The sequence below is a fragment of the Nomascus leucogenys genome, chromosome 11 (genome assembly GCF_006542625.1).
Source record: "Nomascus leucogenys isolate Asia chromosome 11, Asia_NLE_v1, whole genome shotgun sequence".
In the NCBI taxonomy this organism is placed as follows: domain Eukaryota; kingdom Metazoa; phylum Chordata; class Mammalia; order Primates; family Hylobatidae; genus Nomascus; species Nomascus leucogenys.
This window is the reverse complement of record NC_044391.1, coordinates 85930833-85955550: the sequence shown is the minus strand read 5'-3', so window position 1 is coordinate 85955550 and position 24718 is coordinate 85930833. Positions and strand designations below refer to the sequence as shown.

Here is a 24718-nt window from a genome sequence, read left to right as displayed (position 1 = left end):
GATCAAGATTAAGAGTGTGAGCAGCATCTCTAGTGCAGGAGGCTCCCCCAGGTAAGCAGGACCTTGTCCAGGTAGAAGCAGGCTGGGCAAATGAGGCTTGTGTGACCCAGGTGGCAGGACTGCCCCGGGTCTGATTGTGGTCCTTGCCTGTGGTGCACAGCCACACATGAGTGCTCATCCTTGAAGTCACCAGTGCACCCCTGTGCCTCTCTTCATCCCAGCCATGCCCAGGAGGTGGTGCTCAGGGATGCAACAGTTGCTACCGCCAACAGCTACCTACCATGCTTCTGCTTACTGAGTGTAATGATAGAGTGTTACCAAGCAAAGGCATACTGCCCAGTGTACATAGAAACCAATACCACAACACCAGTTTTTGAGAAAAGAAAAAGCTTCATGGCAAAGTCACTGGAGAGGAGACAGGAGGAAATGCTCAAGTCTGTCTTTCTGAGGCTGGGGTATGGGGATAGGTTTTATTGGTAGAGGGTTACAATGAAACAGATAAGAAAACGCAATGAGGCATGACTTCACTAGGTCATGCTGACATCCTTGGCTCTTAAGTCCATACTACAAAAAAAGCAGGCATCCCTTGTTTCTGCATTTGGTCCCCATTCCTTGATCCAAGTAGATTGGTTCTGCTTCTGGGTGACTCTTTCACTCTCGCTGGCTCCTAGGCCATGCACCTGGCATACTTACCTGGGCATGCTCCAATTATGTAACCTGCAATGTGGGGGTCTGCTACACTGAAATGCAACTCACAAATTTGTTATATAAAATTTGAACCAGAGTAAGCAAGTTCTAGGGTTACAAGAGAGGTGAGGGAAGCCGTGTTACTCTGATGGAAGATTCTGTGCCTGCTTATGCTTATCTTTGTGAGTAGTTCATAGAGAAAAACAGAAATGGAAGAAAAATGAAGAAACCTTGTGAAATGAAGGCCAGGATGATGAAGTCTCAGATGGAAATGAGAAAGTTATTGTGAACTGGAGTGAAGGTCACCTTTCTCCTTAGCAAATAACTTGGCTGCATTTTAACAAATGATATTTTCTAAAAGAATCCATATGTATATATATATATATACACATATAGTAGTGACTTCAGGATGAGTACTAATGTGTGGCTGTGCACCACAGGCAAGGACTATATATACATACATATATATATATATATGAAGAACATTGAAAGACTCAAGGATAGTATGGTAGACAGTTCCTTATCTTTGTTATTTTCTGACAATCTCACTGAAATGGTAGTCAAGGAATTAAATACGTGTGTGTGTGTGTGTGTGTGTGTGTGTGTGTATGTGTGTGTTGTAGTTTGGATGTGTGTCCCCTTTAGATCTCACATTGAAATGTGATTCCCTATGTTGGAGGTGGGGCCTGGTGGGAGGTGTTTGGATCATGGAGGTCATAGTGGTGTATTCCTCATGAATGGCTTAGTACCATCTCTTTTGTTATACATAAGTTTTCACTCAGTTAGTTTACATAAGATCCAATTGTTTAAATGAGTCTTGAACTTCTCCCTTTTGTCTTGCTCCTTCTCTCACCATGTGATGCACTGGCTCCCACTTTACCTTTTACCTCTATTGTAAGCTTTCTCTAGCCCTCACCGAAGCATTTGCCAGCACGATACTTCCTGTACAGCCTACAGAACCATAAGCCAAAATAAAATCCTTTTCTTTGTAAGTTACCCAGTCCAGTCTCAGGTATGTATTTATAGCAATGCGAAAATGCATTAACACAGAAAATTGGTACTAAAGAATGGGACATTACTATAAAGATACCTGAAAATGTGGAATTGGCTTTGGAGCTGGGTAATGAGCAGAAGTTGGAAGGGTTTTGGGGGCTCAGAAGAGGACAGGAAAATGAGGAAACTTTTGTAGCTTCTTAGAGACTGATTAAATTGTTGCAACCAAAATGCTAATAGAAATATGAATAATGAAGGCCAGGCTGATGAGGTGTCAGGCCAAGAGGCTAAGGAGGAAAGAATGGTTTTGAGAGTCAGGTCCAGGGTGCCACTGCCCTGTTCAGCCTTAGTACACTGCCTCCCACGTCCCAGCTACTCCAGCTATGGCTCCAGTTGTGGCTCAAAGTGTCCCAGGTATAGCTCGGGCTGCTGCTCTGGAGAGTGCAAGCTACCAGAAGCCTTGGTGGCTTCCATTAGATGTTAAGTCTGGAAGCCCACAGAATGCAACTGCAAAGGAGGCTTGGCAGCTTCCCCCTAGATTTCAGAGGAGGTATTGGAAAGCCTGGGTGCCTAGACAGAAGCCTTCCTTCACACAGAAACACTTTTAGGACAATGTTAAAGGGAAATGTGGGATTGGAACCTTCATACAATGTCCCTAAGGGGGCCACTATCTAGTGGAGCTGTGGTAAGTGGCCTATACCCTTCAGACCCAAGAATGATAGAGCCACTGGTAGCTTGCATCCTGGGCCTGGAAAAGCTGCAGGCATTCAACTACAACCGGTGACCACAGCCAGTTCTGCCTGCTGCAGAACCACAGCAGTGGAGCTGCCCAAGCCCTTGGGAAGCCACTCATTGCACCAGTCTGCTCTAGATGCCGTACATAAAGTTAAGGGAGATTATTTTGTAGCTCTATGGTTTAATGCCTACCCTGCTGGGTTTTACACTTGCTTGGGGCCCATTGCCCCGTTATTTTGGCCATTTTTTTCCTTTTTCAAATGAGAATATTTACCCAATACTTGTATTACCATTGTACCTTGGAAGCAAATAACTGTTTTTGCTTTTACGGAATCATAGGTGGAAGGTGATGAGTCTCAGATGAGACTTAATAGTTTTGCCTTCATGCTGAAAATATTTAAAACGTTGTGTGGAACTATTGGGAGGGATAATTGTGTTTTGCGATGTGAGAAAAGCCTGAGATTTGAAGAACTAGGGGTGCAATAATATGGTTTGGATGCATGTCCACCCCAAATCTCATGTTGAAATATGATCCCCAGTGCTGGAGGTGGGGCCTAGTGGGAGGTATTGGATCATGGGGGCAGATCCCTCATGAATGGCTTAGCACTATCCCCTTAGAGATGAGTAAGTTTTTGCTTGATGAGTTTATGGGAGACTAGATTGTTTGAAGGAGACTGAAACCTCCCCCTTCTCTTTCTTGCTCCCTCACATGTCATGTGATGTGCTGGTCCCCACTTCAACTTCCACCACAATAGTAAGCTTCCTGAGACCCTCACTACAAGCTGATTTCAACACTATGCTTCATGTATAGCCTGCAGAAATGTGAGCCAATATAAAACCTCTTTTCTTTACAGATTACCCAGTCTCAGGTATTTATTTATAGCAACAGAAGGACAAACTAACACAATATGTGTGTGTGTGTGTATACATATGTATGTGTGTGGGTGTACACTGCACAACAAAGAGAATGAGAGTGAAGATAAAGCTGAGATGACAATTTTTGGAGTCTATAGAATGGGATGCACAAATGGTAACTGACAAATTGGAGAAAGACAAGGGCTAGTCTGTAGGGCAAAACAAACAAGAAACAATCCTGATTTGAACCACAAATCACCCTATCTTGCAGGGCAGTTTGGTCTTTCCTCAGTGTAAAACTGGAGCTTTGCTTTCTGGGCTTGACATATCAGGCAAGCTGAGACCAAGGAGTGAGATGCTATACTGGAAAGAGGAGATTAAGTGAAAATCTGAATAGTTAATGGTGAGACTTCCTTCACCCTTCACCTTCCTGTCTCCCACAATGCTGGTATTCAGGATTATACAACCAGGGAAAACAAAGAGTGGCAGAAAATTAATTGGTTTGCATCAAAATCACATTAAGGTGAAATCTACTTACACATGAAGAGGTCTGATAATCAGCATTTTGGTGTGTTATTCTTTAGTGGGCATCACACGATAAACTTGCAAGCAAGAAAGAGGATCTAGGAAGAAATGGATTCAATGCAAAGGGCAGAAGAAAAATTACCAAAAACAAAATAAAGCAAAAAACAAGACAACAAAGCAAAAAATAACCAACAAAAACCTCTAATCTATGAGATAGAAGAGAAAAAACACAGTGAAAAAATATTTTAATAGGGTTAACCTAAGAAAGCAAACATTCATGTAATGAAATGTCTAGTAAAAAAAGAAAACAAGGAAACTGGAGGAGAGGAAATTATCAAAGAAATAATAAAACCATCCCAAAACTGAAGGATATAGTGTCTAAATTATGACATTTCACTGAGTGCCCAATGCAATGAATTTAAAGAAATCCACAATAAAATGTATAATTCTGAAATTTCAGAACATTGGTGAAAAAAAGAAAACAAAATACTCCAGAAGGAAACAATTGAGTCTCATACAGAATATCGAGGATCAAGATGGCACTAGGCGGTTATGTAGCAAAACTGGAAGGTAGAAGATGTCATGGAAATAAATTTAAATTCTGAGACAAATGTTCTTTGATCAGGATCTACATGCAGAAAAATTATTATCAAAATGTGAAAGTAAAGACATTTTCAGACATGTAAAATGTTTTCTCAATGTATTTCCCATTCATTCTTTCTTGGAAAAACATTGAAATTTGTGCTTCATCAAAACCAGGGAATACACCAAAAGAGAAAGAAAATGGAATGCAGGGAATGAATAATTCAACCCAGGAAGAACACATAAATAATTCCCAGGAAGATGAGAAGGGTTCTGTGTTAGTCTGTTTTTGTTGCTATAAAGGACTATCTGAGGCTTGGTAATTTAGAAAGAAAAGGGAATATTTTGCTCACAGTTCTGCAGGCTGTACAAGGAGCATGGTGACAACTTCTGCTTCTGGTGAGAACTTCAGGGAGTTTCCACTCATGGCAGAAAGTGAATGGGAGTAGGCATTATATAGTGAGAGGGAGGAAGGAAAGAAGGAAGGGCGAGTTGGGGGAGGGGTGCCACATACTTTTAAATAACCAGCTGTACAGTGGCTTGAGAGAGCCAGAACTCACTCATTACCTTGGTGAGAACAGCAAGCCATTCATGAGGGATATACCCCTATGACCTAAACACCTCCCACTAGGTTCTAGCTCCAACATTGGGAATCACATTTAAACATGAGATTTGGAGGGGACAAATATCCAAAATAGAACAGGTTTCATAATAACAGTTGTGGAGTTGTCCTGTAAGGCAACTGGTGCATACAGAATCAAGTAATAATATATATTTTCAGTTTTGTTAGAAAAATTGGGAATGAGTTAGCAATAGGAACCAAGAAATGGTTCCTAAGAACCGCTTTTCTAACAAAAGTGAAAAGTGATGTCATTATTAATTTTTTATGTAAATCTGAAAGTTTTACAGTAACATATGATCTTAGTAAGCTAGGTAGCTCAAGTGTGAATAATAAAAAGTAAATAAACATATTTATAGTACATATTATAGAAGTATTACTATACATAGTAATATGTATAGTGAACAATATGCTCATAATATAAACACATATTGAACTATATGTTCATAACATTAATAAACACTAGATATCAATTTAAGGAAAACAGCATATGAATAGACTAGGAGGATGGGAGGAGGCCTGTGCATTTTCTGTTCATATGAAAACGGGAATGAGTGGAGTAGGTTTAAGGACATTAAATCCTTATCTTCTATAGTAACTTTCGTATACAAAGGATAGCTTTAAAACTGAAAAATTAAGGGAGAGATGCAAATTACTTAAAAATGTGGACCTAAATACCAGAGAAAATGACTAGGAGGTGAAAACAGTTTTGGCAAACAACAATCAGGAATAAGAAGAGTTTGTATAAGGGACTGCCGTTTCTCTTTATAAGCCAATGTCATTCATCTTACAAAACTAGAAACACGTATTATTTTAATAACAATGGCACACACACACACACACACAGAGAGAGAGAGAGAGAGAGAACAAGATTGTTTGATAAGACGTTTACAAATGTTAATGTTGAAATAACGATTCTCTCCACAATATATTTAATAAAGTTACAAAAAGTTGGCTTTTCTTCCTTTCTTTTTTCCTTTGTTTCTTCCTTCCATCTTTCCCTTTTTGTCTGACTTGATTTTGTTTATTTTTAGAAGACAATCAGATATGAGGTTGGGATCCATGTTCAGGATAATATTAGCGTTAGAGTTAAAATGACTGTTGAAAGATATTGAATAAAGAAGAAAAAATAAGTGGAATAAGTATGTACAAGCCTTAAGTTACCTAACTATTTTAACTCCTGGGAATTCACAGAGATCTTAGGGAGGGTTATTGACTTCTCAGAGGATTTAAGAAGTTTGAGTCTTTTTTGAAAGAACAAAGAGGCATAAGGAGACAACTGGGTTACTGTGTTAATCAACAGTTCTTAATTGTGTGTAAAAATAAAAATTGATAGAATTTCACCTTATACAACCTTGAAAACAAAAGTAAAGATTAGTATCTCTGTATAATATTCTCACGGGTAATGAGGAGTGAGACTCTGGGCACTCTTAGTTAATAAATGTTATCCTCATTGCATAACATTAAAATTAACACATGAATTAGAACAGAGAAAAGCAGTGTCTCCCAAGAAACAGACTGCTTCTCAGTACCAAAATAATTCAAAGTAAGTTCATCAATGGACTTATATAAAGATGAAAGGATGATTGTTCTGTCCTGGAATCATAGAAAAAGTGATTTGTAGAGGTCAGTGTTGATGGTAACTTTTAGCCCCGACCAGGATATAAGTCTTGACTGAATATATGATTTCCTTGGTTTTTAATGTGTTTTAAACCACCATATCTGGGACACAAAACTGAATGCCATCTTATGACATATTCTGATTCCCTTCTCACAAAAATTTTTTTTTGAGAGTTTAGCCTCTCACACAATTTGTCTTTAAGGAAAGAAAATGCTCTGAACAAGGGGATATATGTGCTTCTCTGCAAATAATTGCTTCGCTTTGCTATTATAAGTTATGAAACTGGTACTCTGGTTATAATTTGGCTTTCTGCTGAAAGAAAATTAAATTGACAAATCGTCATACTTGTTCTTAAGTGCTCATCTCTATGTGTGTAATATTTGATGGTTAGGATAAGGATGATAGGTACATTTTCTTTGTTCTGAAATACAAGATTTCGGGACTTGCAGGGCTGAGTGAGGACCAGACATTGGAATTTAGTGAGTCCAAAAAAATACACAAATAAATTCCATTTCATAGCATTTCTTTTTCTGAGGCCAGTTGGCCCCCTAATTCTCAGGGAAATGCAAATGGAAATTTCCTCTGACCTGCATCTACCCTTTGATGTTTTCAAAGCTTTGGGAAATTAAGAAGCACCTTTACTTTGGTGGTGACAATCATCTTATGACCACTTGCATATTCTGTTTTGTTTTTAGTTTGTTTTGTTTTGTTTTCTCTCCATGCTCTTTCATTGAGGAAAAAAAATGCAATGTGTAAACCTGGACTTTGAGTATTATATCAAAAGTTCATAAGGAGAAAGGGGGGATTACCAGCCCCCATTCTTCTCACCAATCCAGTGCCATCTTGCATGCTAATGGATATTAGACTCAGGAATTTTCAAAAAAGCCTCAATACATTTCCTGATCTTCTATGCTAACTTCCCCCAGGGCCACCTCACTCCAGATGCCTGTAAGTTCACCTATCTGAAATTACATATAGTTACTGAAAAGAGTGCATTTCAAAGAGATCAGAGGAAGGCATAGGTGCTACCTTTGGAATATGGGGCTTTCTGGTGGAGGGCATAATGTATCAAGGTTTTGAGAAACACAAAAGAGAGGCCACTTGGAGATGGACAGGAGAGAAAGGAAACTAAGATAGAGGAAAATACAAATTTCATCTACTTGAACTTTTCGTAATTTTAATGATGCTGTTTTAATCTTTTACCAAAGGTAAAACTATTATCCAAATCAGAAGTCTCCTCACTCTTATCTTGAGCCATACCTAGACCAAAAGGGTGACATTAAGAAGAGGTAAGCCACGCCCCGAGAATTGTCTTCTCTGTGAGACATTGGTGTAGCCTATCTATGGAAATGTTGCTTGTGGGTTTCATATCTATTATAAAGCAAATGACATAAAACAGATAGTTGCATTTGCTTTTTATTAGATCATGGATTCATAGGGCATCAGTTTTGTAAAGAAACTTAGAAATTATGTAATTCATACACATAAATTTATCTGGAAGGCAACTCAGTGATATCAAACATTATATCTAGTTATAGATCCAAAATATATTATCCATAATTCAAAAATCTGAAACAAAAAATAATCTGAAATGAAATTTTAAAATAACATATCAGGTGATAATTTCTATCCTCAACTAACATGTTGTAAATTACTGTCTTTATTTTAATTCCTCTTAGTATGACAGACAATTCATAGCTTTTCCTGCTGAAATACTAATGTATCTGATTATGGGAGCTGCTTCACTCCTGTTTGGGACATTAAGCAATATAGAGTACATGCATTGTTTTCTAATATTTTAAAAGCACTCATGAATTAAAAACATATTTCTTTATAAAGGTTTTAAACAAAAACGTGAACATGATGAAGCAGAAGAGTGGTTAGAACTCAGTATTTCTGACTCTTTGTTCCCCATTCTTTCTGTTACACAAAGCTAGCTCCCATCCAAAAATGCATTGGATCATATAATTAAAATTGTATATGAGTAGCTGGCAAAAAATAGCTATTCTATTATAATATCCATGGTGATTGATTCTTCAAGACTCATTCCATCTCAAATGATTAATCTAAGTTATTCACGGTAATATTTTTCTCTTTATCTTCGCTAATACCTAGTTTAAGAATAGCAATGTGGACCATTTATTGGCAATCAAAATTAAGGTGAAGTACACCGATTATCCTCTGACAAAGTATTTTTTGCCCCAAAAGAAGAGACACAAGAAAGACAGAGCTCATGCTCCTTTTTCACTTGAAAATTATTGTGACATATGTGATGACTATACATAATCCACAAATTAAAAGAGGAGTAGGCACAAGGGCAAAGCCAAACAATAAAAATGGCAAAGTAGCGATAACTTAAACATATAATTATTTTAATTATATATATATATATTTACACTTTTTTTACAACGTGAGGTTATGCATGTTGACTATATGCCAAAAATTGAGTAAGTACATTCATATCAAAAAATGCTTGTAAAATATACACATTGAAAAAATAAATTTTCAATTGAACTTTCCATTTTGATTTAGTCCTATTGGAATATGCAGATGGACATGTTGAATTTAAGGAAATAAATCACAGGAAATTATGCATACTTAAATTACTACACTGATTTTAGGATATGTACAAGTAATTCACTAGCAAAGATTTAAATCAAATGAACTCTTTTAAAGCTATAAGTATCTAATACTATTAATAGAAATGTTTTGATAAAGATAAGCATTAAGAGATTTTAAAGCATTTGAATACATTATATGTCAAAATTTTTTTTAAAGTTATTTTCACAGCATGCTTTTTAGACCTTATCAAAAATCTTCTAATATAGTCCCAGAAACAAATATCAAGAGGCATATCAATCATTTAATATAAGGACAGGCAACTTCAATGTATACAGGGCAATTAAGTACAGTCCTGCCTTAGCACACATGGGGGATTGGTTCCAGGACCGCCATGTATACCAAAATAGTATACTCAAGTCCTTCAGTTGGCCCTATTGAAAATGTGTATGTGAAAGTTTGCCCTTTGTATATAGCATTTAGCATCCACAAATACTGTATTTTCAGTCTAATTTTGGTTGATTAGAATCCATGTATAAGTGAACCCATGCAGTTCAAACCTGTATACTTCAAGGGACAACTGTACTGGGCTGGGAGAAGACAATGGAATTGGGAAAATTCATGGCCCATAAGGAAATCAGCTGCTATGTGGTTTAAGCAGAGATTTCAGATTACCCAAAAATATTTCCAGCAGACTGTGACTTTGGTGCCCTTCAATTAACCACACTTTCTGTTATTCATGCCATTGTGAAATCTCCTTCCACAGAATTTCTGGAATTGGCCATGTGACTAGCTTTGGCCAGTAGGATACCTTTAAGGGTGATGCAAGTGAAGCATCAGTAAATGGTAAGTGTTGGCACTTAGGGTCTGTTCTCTTACAGGGTTTCCTTTTGGAACCCCTCCACCATTATATGAAACAGCCAAAACAGCTAAGTGGAGATGCCTACACAGAAGAAAATCAAACACCCAGTCAATGGCACCAGCAGGGCTCCCAATCTTACATCGAGACTTTATAAGGTACCCTGGCCTCATATCCTACACTATCAAAATCACTAAACTTTAGGGTTGTTTATTATGTAAAAAAAGATAATTGAGACATTCCTAAGATTCAGATTTTATGTGAACTCAATTTTTTTAAAGTACAATTATTATGAACTCATAGAGGCTAAGCAGTATAGATAAAGAATGTGTAACATTTAATCCAGCTCCAACTCATTTACTGAAGAAATTGATGTCTAGGAGGTTAAGTAGTAAGTTCTCAAAATTAGTGTAGTGTGGTGTAGTATAGTGTGGTATAGTGTAGTGTAGTGTAGAGCCAGACTACTGTATTAGTACCTATAAACTAATGAGTGCCTAGCAGATGCTAGATACTGTATTTAGACTGGATAGATTCACAGGCCAGTCACAGATTCTCCTTCCAGGAAACTCTAGTGAAGTTGAAAAATACATAAACAAATAATTATTGTATTCTACATTTTATATGATACTAAACCTATTTCAGTAACCTTCCCATAATCAAATTCTACCTACTTAAGAAGATGGTTTTCTCAGCTCACTTTATAAGTGAGAAGAGTAAGATGGCTAGTGAAATGCTGGAGTCAGGCCTAGAGTAGAAGGATGGTTTATTTAAATTATGTTATATAGATTTTCTTTAAAATATACAGGATTAATTTAATTTAGAACCCATCTTTCCACTTTATGAAGTAAGCCATATTTGTGTTCCTTAAATACAGGGAAAACTTCTATATGTGTGCATTTTTTAAGGAAAAACATTCCATTCAGAATACCAATTCTAAAGCACAACCTACTGTCTTACCATATGTATGTTTCATTTTCAACATTCTTCTTGTCAACTAAATGTAAATAATTCTAAATTCTTCTCCCCCTCACTGTATCATAAGCAGTGGCTTACAGTAGTCTGACAGTCAGCAAAAACTGTTATAAAAGCTTCTGTTACAAGACACAAGAGGAGATTAAAGCACAGCCCTGTCAGTCTGCAGAAAAAGAACGTGTTGCTCATAGCTGGTTATTCTTTTTCTCAGAGCACTGAACTTGGCAGGAAAATTAGTAGGAGTAAGTGGCGGAGGCATGGGACTGGCAGAGATACGGCAGCCCCTGTGGAGAGGCTGTCTACAGATAACATAAAATAACCACAGGATCTGCAGGGTTCCTGCATGCGTGTTGGCTTCACTGGAGAAACTAATCAAGTGGTAAGAATAAAGTTTAGGTTTACAAAATATAGGTGCTTGGCTGCTCAGAAATATAAAGGGGGTGACTAGAGGCAGGACATTCAATACGTGTTTAGAGATGTGTAACTGATGGCAAATAACAGAAGCAAAGGAGAAAGAAAACACTTCTATAGACAAAATATCTCGCACCATTTTTATTAAGGAAATTGATTCTAGAAATCAGTAATGTTTCCCTCAATCTCACTTTACATCATTTAATGCAAATGATGATCATTAGGTCTTTTAGTCTTCACTTTATTGCCTCAGACATTTTGAGTAAATTATACCTTATTTTTTATTATTTCTTTATTTTCTTTTCACATTCTGTTACATTATTTTAGTTAGGCTTTTTGACATAGGCTATATATAAATATTTGGTTCTTAAATTAAACAATTATTTGAGCAGGGTTTCCAGCTACCAAATACCACTTTCCATCCAAATATAACTATAGGATTATGTGAAGTTTATTATACACGTTGTAAGAGTGAAGTGTGGATGCTGAGGAATGTGCATTTGTTTCCTACAGAACTGAGTACAGAATTGGCTTTTGCTCTGAGGTTCTATTTACTATCACATATTTTATTTGCAGAAAACCAAGCAGGATTTATTTTCTTGGAAGTGACAAGAGAATTCTAAAATTTATATGGAAATTTAAAGGACTGGGAATAACCAAAATGACTTTGTAAAAAATATATTGGGGAACTACACTACCTGATTTTAAGACTTATTGTAAATAATCAAGACACTGGAATATTGGTGCAAAGAAAGATAAATAGAGTAATGAAAGATGAGCCCTGAAATTTAACCACATATATATGGTCAATTAATTATTTACAAAGTTGCCAGTGCAATTCAATCAAGAAAAAACAACCTTCTCAACAAGCAGTGGTGGAAAAATCATATAGTAATGCCATAAAACAAACCACTTCGTCTCTAACCTCATACAATGTACAAAAATCTACTGAAAATAAATCATAGATTCAAATGTAAGAACTACAACTAAAGCCATTTAAAATGAAATATTGAAAAAAATCTGAGTACTTTGTATTTTACAAAGCTATATAAAATAGACAGTATGAATTATGTACTGAATCAGTAACTTTATCAAAGCTTAAACAATTGTACATACATTAACAAATAATACTGCTATGACAATAAAAAGGCAAGCTATAGATTGGAGTAAATACTTGCAAAAAAAAAAAAACACCCTGGCAAAAGGATTTCATTTAGAATGTATAAAACTTTTACAACTCAGTAATAAGAAATCTAACATTCTGATTAACAAGATGATTAAGGGTTTTGATGGATATTTTATCAAAGAGTATATATAAAAGCCAATAAATACAAAAGAAAATGCTCAAATTCACTATTCATTAGGAAAATTCAAATGTAAATTACAGTGAGATGCTACAACTCACCCAGTGGACTGAGTAAAATTATAATGATCCTATAGAGTTTTAGCAAAAATGTGGAGCAACTGGATTTTTTTTTTTTACCTTTCTACTTAAAATGCGAAATAAATAAGCAAAGTGAAAAATGGTTTTATAGTTTCTTAAAAATTTAAACTTATACATACCATACAAACCAGCAGATACAGGCATGCATAATTATGGAAGATGCAAAAATAAACTCATTCAAATGCCATCAGTAAATGGATAAAGAAATTGTGGTGGTATAAAGGAACAAGACTGAACAAACTAAGAGGTGAAGAGAATAGAAAACAACAAGTACTTCTATTTTGCTTGTGTTTAGGTAAATTGGTCTTAACATTTTGCAAATTGACAGTATATCCTAAGGAGAAAATACAGCTAACATAAAACTCACATTTTTATCTGAGAAATCATTTATTAGAGTCAAAACCATTTACAAGAATGCTCATTTCAGCTTTGTTCATAATTGTCAAATACTAGAAAAAAAACCTTTTGGCTGAAATAAAGATGCACTGCTTGGGTTCAACTTCAACAACAGAAAAAAGCTTGCTGCCTAATTTTTAGTATCTATCCTACTTTTTGGGCTTCTTTCGTGCTCTTATCAGGATGGCCTGTGGCAACTGAGTGAGCAATGTGGTGGTATCTGAGGTCTTCTTTGAGCAGCTTTCAGCTAATGTATGAGCAAGGGAATAGTAGCTGAGGTCACCATCTTTTGGGAGCAACCCCCAATTAATGAATTACTAAGAGCCCATTCTACTAGGCAATTTTTGCTTTGAGTCCTCCCAGAAGGCTGGCTAAAATATTAATTAGTCTACCTTGCAATCCAGTGACTTTTTCTCCTATTTCTTACAGGTATTATTCTCTATTTCAGCTTTTGCACACCAAATTCTGTCTTAGCACGTACTTTCCAGAGAATTCAACAAGCACAAATCCATTAATCAATTAGTAAATGATAAATAGATAAATATTCATATAATGGATCACTCCACAGCATAGAAAACAAACTACTAGTACAAAATCTGATAGATATTTTGTGGGGAAAAGTCAGCCAAACACTCAAGAATATATAATATATGATTTCATTATATAAAGTTCAAAAAATTATAGACCTAATCAATGATTATAGAAATCAGAACAGTCATTACTGCTAGATTGGAGGTGAACTGGAAGGGGGCATAACAGGACTTTCTGGGTCATTAAGATGTTCTGAATATTGACCTGGATAGTGGTTGCTTGGGTGTGTATTTATTTTAGAAATTAAATATTATAATTGAGATTCATGCACTTATGCACCTTACTAAATGCATTTTTTTTTATCTCAGCTTATTCCTTCATATGCACTACACAAAATACAAACAATTTCATGTTAGTCCTTGTTCTATCTTGTCAGTCTGTATTTGGAGCAGCTGAATACTTCTGGGAAATTCTCACAAACATACATTGAGGTGAAAAAATAAATTTGAGATTTCCATCTTCTACTGAACCTTAAACTCTGGTTTGAAATACCCTACTTTAAAAAATTATTTTGACAATTTTTTATAGTGTCTACTTAACACATTCTCCAGGTCTAAAATTTTCTTAAAATTGTGATCCCATCAGCCGTCTCTCACACTCTTTACCAGCATATAACCTCATCTCCCATTTCAAAGAGAAAATAGAATTGGATAGATTAGAACTTGCCTACATTAACTAGAAGATAAATAAAAAATCTTAAAAGATAGTTTAAACAGTAGTGCATCAAAAACTCTTTAGCATATACTAATTCTGTACTTCAAAATGAACTACCACCAACACATCTCCTCAAGATAAACAAAACTGAACAAAGTTGTGAGGGATAGATTTTTGTTTCTTCGTTTGTTCAATGAAACTTTAGAAACATTGTTTTAATACAATTATAATCATTATTAGAGTAATAGTGGAGCAAAAATAAAAAGTTACTATCATGAAAAAAGAGAATTATAGGCAAAACTCATCATATTCATAGATTTAGGGAAAACTACAGGGATTAGGTTTAGGGTTATGGTTAGGGAAACCTGTCAGGTAAATATTAGCAAAATGTATCCAAAAATGTATAAAGCAAAATAGTACACCATGATTAAATTGGATTTATTACTGAAATGTAAGATAGTCCAATCCTAAAAAATCTATTACTATATGCAACAGACTGAATGTGTCTCCCCCAGATTCATGTGTTGAAATCCTAGCCCTAAATCCCATGGTATTAGGAGTTGAGGTATTTGGTAGGGATTAGGTCATGAAGGCAGTAGCCTTCATAAATGGGATTGGTGCCATTATAAAATAGACCATAGAGACAAATCTTGGCCCCCTCTGCAATGCGGGGTTACAGCAGGAAGTTGGCCCTCTATGAACCAGGAATTGGGTCACAATAAACATCAAACTTACAATTGCCTTTATTATAAACTTCTAAGCCTCAAGAACTGTGAAAAATTCATTTCTGGTTGTTTTTGTTTTGTATCGAGATGAGGGTTTTGCTATAGTGCTCAGGCTGGTCACAAAAATCCTAGGCTCAAACAATCTTCGTACCTCAGCTTCCTGAGTAGCTGGGACTATGGGCACGAGCCACCACACCTGGTAAACTTCTGTTATAAAAAACAGAACCACCCATTTTTATAGAACCGTGAGCTGAGTAATGTGTAAAGGCTTTAGAATTGGATAATGGGTAGACACTGAAAGAGTTTTGAGATACATATCATTTCTGTGTGCCCCTCACTCCACTGGCACCTCATGCCATTTCTGCATGCATCTACATTCTAGTAAATGAACTGCCAACGGTGATTTTGGTGAAGGCTGAGAAAGAAAAAAGGTGAGCTAGGGAGAAATTTTCTATCTCAGAGAGTACCAAATAAATTCTGAACAAATTTTTGTGGAAAATGAGAAAGCTGTGGCAAGTCCAACAGAGTAAATCAATCCCACTAGACCTTAAGTCTTGAGAATTATCATATTTGGCTCAATACCCTGACATTCAGCCGCACTGGAAAAGAGATCCTACCTTCTGGACCCACTAGAGTGTGGGTACTATCTACAGAACCACTGGGGCCTCAGTATTGTCCCTGCAGTCTTTCCAGGCAAGCTGGAAATCTAGATTTCAAGGGATAGGACCTCCTGCAGAGCTGTGGGGTTGAGAGAGTCCAGGGGAGCCCAGGAGAGTTTCAGGGACCAAGCACATAGCTCTGTGGAAGTGAGGTCCAGGTAGAGAGGCCACTGGATCAAGCTTTGTGACTTGGGCTGCCAAAAGCATTACTGACCTAAAGCCTGCCTGGAAAGACTGCAGGGACAATACTGAGGCCCCAGTGTGTCTGCAGATAGTACCCACAATCTAGTGGGTCCAAAAGGTAGGATCTCCTTTCCAATGCAGCTGAATGTTAGGGTATTGAGCCAAATATAATAATTCTCAAGACTTAAGGTCCAGTGACATTGATTTACCCTGTTGGACTGGTCACAGCTTTCTCATTTTCCTATTTCTCCCTATCAGATTGGGAATGTCCATTCTATATCTGTCCCATCATTATATTTTGGAAGCATATAATCCTTTAGTCTCACAGACTCATAGCTAGAGAGAAATTTGCTTCAGGATGGATGGTACTTGAGTCTCACCTATATCTGATTTATATGTATTTAAATAAGACCCGTTGGACTTTGAACTTTTAAGTTTAAGCAGGAAAGACTAAAGTAATCAACTATTTTCAATCTATAAAATCTAATCCAAAATGTATAGCAGACAGGTGACTAATGAAGAAAAAGACAGCTGAATTTCTGTAAGAGAATGTTGTGGGATTTTCACTCACCAGCTTATTATCCCTCAATTTCCCAGTGGGTTTGTGTCCATGTGGATGGTGGCCTGCATTCCCATTATAGTTTGCTGGAACCAGGGAGCTAATATAAACTTTATGCTTAAAATATTATGGCCATGTGTTTTGACTAGTCTTGTGGTTTCTTGAATGATAAATAAGCTGGCTTTTGGTTTCCTCCTTCTCTCTTGTACTTCAGTGGGTATCAGGGTATTAGCAGGGGTGTCTGTTGAAAAATTGAATGATGTACACTGTACCCATTTGAGGAAGGGGGTATTGGATAAAGCCAGCAGCAGACAGATTTAAAAGCCTAAGAAAGAGAAGCCTGAGGAGAAAGTTTCTTGAAGTAACAAGAGCCAAGAAGAGGCAACGCATATGATGGGGCAAACAGAATACAATGTGTATGCCCAAGGTCAGATGCATAGTTTGAAAATACCTGAGAGGATCTTAACCCTGAATCTTTGATGGATCTGTGGGCTCCACACGAGCAGGTGGTGAGGCTAAGGCAGAGTTGCATGAGGCTTGGCTTTAGTAAAGCAGTACCCCAGCTCAGAGGCAAGCTGCAAAGACTGAGAAAATAGTATTTATTGTTTATCTTTTATTTTGGACTAGACATTTAAGTAAATTTCTGTCCAATAACAATGTGACCACAGAGATATCAGAACAGAGGCTCCAGTGACGACACACAAGGAATGCAGATTTTGAAAAATGATTTGAAAAAGTCATGAAATAAATGGATGTCTCATGTCTTTCTATCAACAACAGAATTCCCTTGGGAAGAAGAAGAATGTGATTTCTTGAGTTATCACATTATAATATCCAAAACACTAATTTTTCAGAAAATAATTACAAGACATAAAAAGGAACAGAAAACAGCCCATTCATAGAATAATTTAAATTGACAGAAACTCCTTGAGGATGTCCAGGCATTGGACTGAATAAACAAGTATTTTAAATAAACTCTCTTAAATCTTAAATATACTTGAACACTTAAAGATGACCATGAATTAAGAACTGAAGGAAATGAGGAAAACAATGTATGAGCAAAATTAGAGTACCAATATAAAATTGAAATGTAAAAAGAAATCAGTTAAAAATTCTGAAGCTAAAAACTACAATAACAAATTTTAAAAATCACTCAATGACAAATTGGAGCTGGCAGAAGAAAAAAAATCAGCAAGCCTGGTGATATAATTTATGCAAAATGAAATACGGAAAATAAAGAAAAATGAGCAAAACCTCATAAATGTGGGACACCATTAAATGTACCAAAAAATGGTACCATGTGTTTATTAGGAGAGAAGAAAAAGGAAGGAACAGATATAAATACACACACACCATGGAATACTACTCAGCTATAAAAAGGAAAAAAATGATGACATTCACAGCAACCTGGATGGAATTGGAGGCTATTACTCTAAGTGAAGTAACTCAGGAATGGAAAACTAAACATTATATGTCCTCATTCATATGTGGGAGCTAAGCTATGAGGATGCAAAGGCGTTAAGAATGATACATTGGACTTTGGGGACTGGGGAGTAAGGGTGGAGGGTGGCAAGGGATAAAAGACTACACATTGGGTACAGTGTACACTACTCGGGTGATGAGTGCATCAAAATCTCAGAAATCACCACTAAAGAACTTATTCATGTAACCAAACACCATCTGTTCCCCAAAAACCTATTGAAATAAAAAATTAAATAAAAAAACTCTAAAAGAAAAAATAATTCAAAAAGCTGCCATCTGAGAAGCTTACAGCCTACAAAACTATCTTTCAAATACTAAAGTGAAATAAAAACATTCCCAGAGGAAAACATGGAGGGAAATGCTATCTGATCTGTGTTACAGGAAATACTTAAGCTAGTTCTTCAGGCTGTAAAGACGTGACACAAAAGAGTAATTAAAATGCATATGAATAAATGAAAAGTATTGGTAAAGGTAATTATATAGAAAATAGAAGCACAGTAAAATTACACATTTCTTTTCCTTTCTTCTCTTATGTAGTTTATAAAGAAACTGTATAATACAATATCTATAAAATTATATTGTTGAGCTTATAACTTATAAAAAGGTAAATATTTGACAATAGGAGAGGGTGGGAATGAAGTGATTTTCTAATAGGATAATAAGGCTAATAATAAATCAAATCCATATGGGAAAAATGAAGAAAAATTGAAATGGTAAATATGAAGTTTGCTGTAAAATGTCTGTTAATAAATATTTGCTCTCCTTTATTATCTTAGCTTTTTTAAAAAGCAAGACTTTTATAAAACAATACTTATAACTATATATTTCTAGGTTTTTAATGGTAATGGTTTCAGAACTATGCACATATACTAAAAGTTTATTGAAATTGATACTTTAAACCTTTGATTTTTGTGATATATAAATTGTATCTCAAAAATCTTTTCTAAAAGAAAAAAAGACAAGGAAATAGCTTGGAAGACTGATTTTCCCTGAGATAGGAAATAAATACCAAATATTTTAGAAATAGCAAAAATCTAGAGAACACAATTGACATATGGAAAATAAAATAAAAATAATCCACAGTTTAATTTTCTTGCTCCTCCAGGCTAATTTACTTTCTTATTTTAGGATTCCTCTAAGTTATATCATTAGAAGCAGAACATGGGGAAATTAAGTAAGTGAGGGAGACTCCTTGCTGTTCCTGTTGCAAGGAGGTTATTTTTTGTCTGGATTAAAATCCTTTTAAATTTTGCTAAATGTGACTCAAATTTGCATTCTCATGAGAAAACTTGAGACTTTTTCTCTGTGGGGGAGGGTAACCATAAGGCAAAATACCTACCAGATAGCTTAACTAAAAAATGAAATTATCATTGCTCTCTTTGGTGTTACCCAATATTAACCCTCTACCCTGGCCCTGGAACCTGCCATATGCGTGCAGACTTTTCAAAAATCCCATTCAGCATGTTTAATTTGAAAGTGTAAAATTAGTTACATGAAACTACAGGAGGTTCCAATTAATATATATAGACTATCCTGGTTTCAATTTCTTCCAATAAAAAGATATTTCTTAGTATAAGAGTCCTGTCACACCTAACTAAAGGAAAAAAACAAAGCAGAGCCAAATTATAATGCTATCTCAGTTGGTTAGTGAACACAAGCTTGTAGCTCCTGTTAGTGTTCTAACTTGTCATTCAGATGTTGCAGGTGAATACAGTGGTGTTCATTATATGTTCATTCTATCTTTGTTGCTACTGCAGCAAGTATTTATAAAAATGAAGCTATTTGACCCAACAATCTCATTTCTGTGTATATACCCAAAGGAATATAAATCATTCTATCATAAAGACATGCACATGTATGTTCATTGCAGCACCATTCCCAATAGCCAAGACATGGAATCAACCTAAATGCCCATCAAAGGTAGACTGGATAAAGAAAATGTGATACATATACGCCATGGAATAATATGCAACCATAAAAAAGAATGAGATCATGTTCTCTTCAGGCACATGGATGGAGCTGGAGGCCATTATTCTTGGCAAACTAATGCAGGAACAGAAAACGAAATACCGCATGACCTCATTTTTAAGTGGGAGCTAAATGATGAGAACATATGGACACAAACAGGGGAACAACAGACAATGGGGCCTATCTGAGGGTGGAGAGTAACAGAGTGGGGGAGAGAAGCAGAATAAATCACTACTGGGTACTAGGTTTAGTACCTGGGTCATGAAATAGTCTGTACAACAAATCCCCGCAACAAGGGTTTATGTATATAACAAACCTGCGTGTGTACCCCTGAACCTAAAATAAAAGTGTTTAAAAAATAAAAAGGATAAATAAAAACTGTCCGTGGATATATGTCCTGTGGTAAATTATGGTGTGGTTCAACTTTTACTATTTTCTTCATATTTTTATTGAAATAACTTTTTGGTTCAAATAAAAAAATTGTGTATTTACAGAAAAAAGAAAGAGCTAAGCCAGGAAAAGGACAATTGCTGTGAAAGTGGTAAAATACATGATGAGTTTGTATATTTGTGAATTTCAGCTATATTCCTATTTTGTTTATATTTTAGCCTAGCAAAATAGAGCTTCTCAAATTGGTGTCTTCATGAGTATGTCCTAAAATAGATGCATGTAGAGATAGCTCTTATCTCTGATTACTTTTAACCTATTTTGTTGTGAGTTCTCTCTGTCTTAGATATTGTCAGCCAAGGAGATCTTTGAATTCAGACATAGACCATGGTATTGTAAAATAGCTGATATTTCATACCTCCTTTTTTCTTTCTTGGAGTTCCTTCTCTCAAGTACATAATACTAGTAGATAGCTTGATTAAGAAGAATTTTAATTAACCCTTTCAGTGCAGGGTTTAGCAGAAATACTGGGGGTATGAGGCAAAGTGTGTAATAATCTTTAAATACTGAAAATGATGATAATAAAGTTTCCACTTATTAAATAATTTTTGTGAGATAGGGTACTTATATTATCTTAATATTTACTGAAATAAAATATGCAAATTAGGTAGTATTACCTCAATTTACAGATAAAAAAATGAATGTGCAATAAGTTTGCATAGTGAATAGAAGACGCATTTCAACCTCACTGTTTTTCTAAATCCACTTTGTCTTGTGGCTTCTAAAAGAGTTTTTGAATTATCATTGCTCTACCACAACAGATGCATGCACACACACACACACACACAATATCACAATAATAGTTAATTGGTCAACCATATTTTCTGTTTTAGTAGAATAATGCCCAGCAAGTTATTAATGTTTTGCATAGTAAGTGAAATAAAAGACTATTTTTACCTGTTATGCATATAATTTTTTAATAAAAGACTATAAAATATTATTGTATCCATATAGGTATGTATTTTTATATATGAATAAATATATATATTTCTTTGTATATATGTATTAGAGAGAGGGAGAGAGAAGTCAAGAAAAAGTTCTGGTTAAATAAGAGACAGAAAGCCTTTTATTATATGCGTAAATTAATTATTTGAGACAGAGTGTCTTCTGATTCTGGTCTTTTTTAGCTCCCTCTATTTTTAAAATATATGCTCAGAAAATGACCCAGATTTTGTTACTGATCTCCTAGGAAATTTTATGTGACTATTTTTGAGTTGATCCAGTGTAGAACAATCCATGTGAAATAAATCCATAATTTTTAAAAGGACATTTTAAAAAATGTCTTGGCCGGGCGTGGTGGCTCATGCCTGTAATCCCAGCACTTTGGGAGGCCGAGGTGAGTGGATCACCTGAGGTCGGGAATTCGAGACTAGCCTGACCAACACGGAGAAATCCCGTCTTTAATAAAAATACAAAATTAGCCGGGTGTGGTGGTGCATGCCTGTAATCCCAGCTACTCGGGAGGCTCAGGCAGGAGAACTGCTTGAAGCCAGGAGGCGGAGGTTGCGGCGAGCCGAGACGGCGCCATTGCACTCCAGCCTGGGCAACAAGGGTGAAACTTCGTCTCAGAAAAAAAAAAAAAAAAAAAAAAAAAAAATGCTAAATTCAGTTGTCAAAGTGGCAGATGCTGCTAGGAGTGGAATACATTGTCTTCAATGCTATTTTTTTGTATCACCAGCCACCAGCCTGAGGAAAATATTAGAGACAAATGAGAAGAAACATTAGAGTAACTGACAACAGTAACTGAAGAAAGTTAAGTAATTGTTTTGTTACCACATCGTTTGAATGTAAGAAATAAATCCATATAATTTTTATATGGACATTTCTCAACGATTTATTGATAACTATTATGAATATGAAGCATAAGCAGCCAATATTTTCAAGTTAAATTTTAAAATAAATAAATGTCTGTTTTTGTCATCTAGAATAATTTCCCCTACATGATCAATTATCACATTCTGCTAATTTGCCTATCTACTATAAATGGTAAGCCTAGAAAATATTTTGAGTGGAAATCTCTTCCATTTTCAGGTCTGAGTCATTCAAGTTATAGTCTATTTGAAGACGAGTTGAATCTGAAACAATGAGTAAGATGATGAGAGCTGGATACTTATGGTTTAAATATAAAAGGGGTATCCCAACTCAGAAAGAGAGGGGAGATCTGGAAAAATCCTGCTTTCTGAAGCTTTTGACAGTATTTTCATACTGCCTGACTAAAGTGTAACAGCTACATATTGAGAGGCGGTGGAAGGTATACTTTTATTTACCCTTTATCCCCCTTTCAAATGCGCTTTCCCTGTGGGCTCATGTCCTACCAGTATCTTTCTGACTTTTATGTCTTAGGACTTGTACTCAGGCTATCCTTGCCCAACCAACTCATTTTGTCCAGAATTATTATTCTATCTTCTTCCAAAACTGGAAGATTTTCTGTTTCTTGGATATTTATATTCTATACTAGAAGTTGTGATAAATTAATCCATCCTAAATGATGCTAAAGGGCTACTGTCAGATTATCTATCTATCTATCTATCTATAATTTTATCTCCTATCCAAACATTTATTTGTACATTTAGTGATATGGTATGTCTGCTGTGTGCCAGATACAAGATGGCTTCTAGGAATTAATTGCCTAAAAGGTATCTAGCAAGATGTAAAAGACATATAAAAACAACAAATCGGAAAACTATCTAATGATTGTTATAATAATGTGTCTCAAAATGTTTTTAAGATGTATGTGTTATTGAAGGACAAACAAATATGTCTCAAAATGCTTTATTATAAAAATGTATTTGTAAAGGAAAGAAAAATTTTTCTTTTTCTGGAAAACACTTTCTATTTTCAGGAAAGTGTCATTTAACATATTTAAAAAAAGAAAAACTAAATAGAAGGAAAAGCAATGCTAAAAGCTTATCAAGAATAAATAAATGGAGATCTAAATAGTGAGAGAAAGGGTTCTCAAATTTGTGCTCCCAGAATCAGGGGCATCAGCATCACATAGTAGCTTGTTAGAAAGCATATTCTTGGACCCAGCCTAGAACTACTAAATGAGAAACTTTAGGAGTGGGAACCAGCAATCTGTGTTTAACATGCCTCTCGCATGATTCTGAAGCATCCTTTAATAACTGAAGAGAAAGTCTTTTTTTAAAAATAACTATTTAGTATAGCTCCAATGTAGGTTATACGGGTATGAATTCAAAAGGGATTTGGGTTGCGCCCAGTAGAATATTGGAAAATATTTGACGACAAGGATAGAATTGAAGTGTTCATAAGAGTTCTAAGAAAATAACTCTTATAGTATCATCAACATTTAATAAAGTCAGTGGAGAGATACTTCATAAACCATGAGTGGTGTATGAATAAAGCTTTAGCATCATTAGTGGAAGAAGAGTGATGGAGAGGAGATACATATAAACATAACTGGAAATGTACAGTTTCTCAGAAAACTTGTGTATCTTTCAACAGGATTTCTGGAAACAATGCTCTACCGAAGAAAATCAAATACAGGGAATTGTAAGCACCATGGCATGTTGATGAAGATAAGGTTGATTGAAAGGGATTTGTGCTACCCTACAAGGTAAAACTTCTGTTTATAGCAATGTGTACTATGCAATATGAAGGAAAGACAGCACAGTCACTGTCTTATGTTCTTTGTATTCTTTACGTATATTAAGCAAGTCTGTACATGCCTAAACTCCAATTATGGGTTAGATTCAAGTTAGCTCCCAAATGGTTCATAGACTCCAGACCAGCTCTAGGCCTCTCGAACCCAGATTCCTGTGTGCCCTAGACAAAACATTGTAACAATTAAATGGTTTTATGGCAACATTTGAAAAATAAACTTCTAAACTTAACTGCAGAATTCAAAGAAAGCTTTGGGAAAAAAAGCTGGCTTTTGAGTTGAATCTTTATTATTGTATAGATGTATACAGACAGAAAGGGGCTGTGGCTTTTAAAATTTATTTTTATTTATTATTTTTTTTTTTTGAGACAGAGTCTCACTGTTTTGCCCAGGCTGGAGTGCAGTGGCCTGATCTCGGCTCACTGCAACCTCCGCCTCCCAGGTTCAAACGATTCTTCTGCCTCAGCCTTCAGAGTAGCTGGGATTACAGGAGCCCGCTCCCACACCCAGCTAATTTTTGTATTTTTAGTAGAGACAAGATTTCACCATATTGGCCAGGCTGGTCTCGAACTC

At 35.7% G+C, this 24718-nt stretch overlaps 1 long non-coding RNA gene across 1 annotated transcript in view; it reads left to right on the top strand.

Annotated features, from left to right (window-relative positions):
• LOC105740511 overlaps positions 1-24718 on the top strand; it is a 114481-nt gene that overhangs the window by 88211 nt on the left and 1552 nt on the right. Inside the window, exons 2-3 of the long non-coding RNA XR_001116548.2 lie at positions 11219-11386; positions 22558-22777. This is a non-coding gene — a long non-coding RNA (uncharacterized LOC105740511). The remainder of the gene's footprint in view (positions 1-11218; positions 11387-22557; positions 22778-24718) is intronic.